The sequence below is a fragment of the Nannobrachium achirus genome (genome assembly GCF_963921795.1).
Source record: "Nannobrachium achirus genome assembly, chromosome: 5".
In the NCBI taxonomy this organism is placed as follows: Eukaryota; Metazoa; Chordata; class Actinopteri; order Myctophiformes; family Myctophidae; genus Nannobrachium; species Nannobrachium achirus.
Genome location: NC_137814.1, coordinates 24,546,016 through 24,549,898, shown reverse-complemented (window position 1 = coordinate 24,549,898; position 3,883 = coordinate 24,546,016).

Below are 3,883 nucleotides of genomic sequence, written 5' to 3'. Positions count from 1 at the left end.
ATGCTGGTCCCTCATTGGCTGTTAAGGATGACGTTACCAGAAATGCTGCTCCCTGATTGGCTACAGGCTTAAACACACACACTACTTACCTACATACACAGCCGAACACGGTACTTGCACGCTCTGCTGACGCAGTACTTGCGCACTCTAAAGGCGCACTGGCGCAAGTAATAATACTTTTTCTTTTTCTCATCATGATGCATAGACCAAACTAACAACTCCAGATCTCCTTTAAGGGTTACCAGGAATAGGGATTATATCTTTTGACAACCACATAAAAAGGTTTAACATTTAATTTATTTTAGATGAAAGGTTTTTCACCATTTCTATAATACCTTTTATGGCCTGACAGCGCATCGTGGGTTACAGTCATGTTTTGCCATGACAATCGAAAATCTACAGCATTTGGCACTTATTGACTCAATGACTCATACCACCCACCCATTTATTATTCTACCATAAAAAATGTATGTTTTGCACATCCACTATTAACCTCCTCTGCCAACTATTATGAAATGGTTAATTATCGATTCGAAAATTTGCCAAACTTCCCTAAATACAAACCAAACTACCGAGTTAACAGAACAACTATGAAAATCATTCAAACTGCAGACATTACCACCCATCTCTTCTCTATCTTTTATTACAGCCATCGCCCTCGGGTGATGATCGCAGCTGCACCAGTGATCCAGAGAGTTCTGCTGCCATTACTGAAATTATTGGTTTTAGTGATGAAAATGACTCTCCCGATGAAGGACAAAGTAGTGAATCGGATGCTGGAGATTGCAATTCAGACAGTGATTGGGATCCCATGGAGCACCACAGTGGAGACAGCAAGCTTGCAGGCAGTGAGTCTGATGCAGATTGCAGATATGACGAGGATTTCCGACAACTGTGTCCTGAATGTGGAAAATATTTCTATAATCAGAAGACTCACACATGTGAGAACAAAAAGGCCTATCCTTGTAATTTGTGTGGCAAGAGATTTGTATCTGAGGTTTACCTTAAAGCTCACAACAAGACCCATGAGGAGGGCTACAAGCATGTGTGTAAGTATTGCTGCTCAACCTTCAGAATGAGGTCAGACAAACTTGCACACGAGCAAAGGCATCCCCCTAGAAAGAAGCCCTATCAATGTCCTGACTGTCCACTGGTGTTTGCCAAGATCCAAAAGCGCCGTGAACACCTGCTGACTCACAGAGGCCCCAAAAGACACATTTGTCACATATGCAACATGGAGTTTTTTGCACCCGGTTCACTGGACAGGCATATGATTGTGCACACAAAAGCAAAGCAGTTTGTATGTGAGGTGTGCCAGCACTCATTCACCCAGTCAAACCACCTCAAATCCCACATGCGTGTCCACACAGGAGAGAAACCCTATCAGTGTCAGCACTGTGACAAGTCCTTTAATCACAATGTTAGCCTGAAGAGTCACATCCAGCGTTATCATGGACAAGTTCCTGACCCAGGGATGAAAGTTCAGATAGAGAAGACTAGTACAAATGTGTCTGAGGTAGAAAAAGATGAAACTAATGAAATGGAGAGCTGTGGTGTTGATGCTGAGGGGCCTGAAACGGATGAAATGGAAAGCAGTGGTGTTGATGCTGATGAGGCTGAGCGAAGTAACACATTGTGCTCGCCCGATGAGAAGTTACAGAAGGTGCAAAAAAGAAGAAAAATATACAAATATAAGTCTACAGGCAGACCTAAAGGAAGGCCTAAAAAAAATACCTTGATCACCTTAGATGACGCGAACCAATTGAAGAGACCGTTTTGTATTGATGAGAATGAGAAAAGCCAGGGAAACTCAACAGACGAGGAGCAAGAGCATGACTGTAACCAGATTTTGAACCAGTGAAGTTAGAACGAAGGAAGGTGAGGCCCAATTCCATAAGGACATGTAGAGGAAGGCAAAAGTAGAATCCATAGGTCTGGCTGTCCTGTAAATCAATTGTTCTCAAAATTGGGGTCTGGGGACCCCAGTGGTCACCATTATTGGCTGGCAAACACACGTAGCCGTAGGCTATAGTGGGCTGTGAGACAACAGGTGAACTTATAAAATTCCAAGGCACTTCGCTCAGTTGAATTAAAAAGCATGTATTCATAAATCATGGCTTCCAGCCAGGAAAAGTATAAAAAAAATAACCAATGGAATTTAGCCCAAGAGCCTTCATCAGGGTCCAGTGCAAGAAAGACTATTTTGATCAGTTTCACTATTAGTGTGGTTGCTATAGGCATATTGGTCTAGTCTTAAAGTTTTCTGTCAACTTTAATGTCACCTGAAGTAAAACTGCTTTCATTTAACTTTTCTGTAATCCCAAAAGTCAATTGAGTCCAATGGACGTTTTTTGACTGTAAAAGCATAATCCCAAAAGTTTTTTACTACAAAGAGTATCAATTAAAATGTCAAAGTATGTTATACTATTTGGCAATATTTACTTTGACATTTTGTTTTGAATAGGACACGTTGACCTTGGTGACTGCCTTTTACCATGTCCCTGCTGTGTCCTGGCAAATTCCATATCAGTTACAGTAGTATTATTACTATAAGCCAATTAAACAGGAATAATGTGAAATGGCAGCAGGATTCTGTTATTACACAATTCTCTTGTAAATTAGGATCCCAGAAATATGAAACTCAAACAGGGATCCATGACCAAATTGGGTGTCCTTGCTGTTCCTGAAGAATGATTGCCAAGATGCGCCTTGAACACCTGCTGACTCACAGATGCCCCACAAGACACATTTGTGTCATATGCAACATGGACATTCCATATAACCAAACACTGGAGAGACACATGGCTGTGCATACAAAAGCTTATTTCCACACAACTCCAAGGTATATACCTTGGAGTTGTGAACTGAACATTGAAAATGAGTGGTATTCTCCTTTAAGGGTGCCCTCACACCAAAATACCTATGAGAGTGGAATCCGCGTTCCGCCAATGCATTTCAATGAGAAGGGAGCATTTTTTGCAGAAATCCTCTGCTGGCATGAAACCGCTTCACTCTCATTGAAATGCATTGGCGGGACGCGGATTCCACTCTCATAGGTATTTTGGTGTGAGGGCACCCTTAGTACTGTACTTAAGTACAATTTTCAGGTATTTGTACTTTACTTGAGTATTTCTAATCTCAGTACTTTTACTTCTACTCCACTACATCTCGGATCCAAATATTGTACTTTTACTTCTACACTACATTTATTTGAATACTTAAGTTACTAGTTACTTCGCAGGTATAAATTACAATCTAATAAAACATACATAAACCACTTTTTCCCTATTTTATACCTTGACTATTTGAAAAGAGATGTTTTGGTACTTTAAGGACATTTTGATGCCAACACTTTTATACTTTTACTGAAGTCAAGGCGACGCCGCCAGGCATCCATGCCCATGTGGCAATGCCTAAATGGTATGCGCCTGGACCAGCAGGCGCCCCTGAACGCCCCTAAAATATGTGAGTACTTTTTCCACCACTGGTAGCAGGGCAGGGATTTCATGGAGGCCATGAAGGCTGTGGCCGCGCCTTCCCTCTCAGTTTGGCCTTCTGCCGCTCCAAAAATGATATGCTCAGAATGGGGATGGGACAAAGCGAAAATTTCATTTCACGATTATTGTGACCCAAAAAAAAGCGTTACTTATACAATATTATCGCAATCATCAAAATATCCCCAACATCCATTATCCTGGGGCGGAACATTTGCCAAAAAATAGATCTACAAGCTCACAACGAGTCTCAACACGATGCGTTGTGAGCTTGTAGATCGGCTATTTTTTGGCAAAGAGATTTGGTAGAGAGTGAAAAAAGACTATCAAGTACGTAAGTTATAAGTACCTTTTACCAATTATAGAGGGTTTAAGTGGTACTGGATATG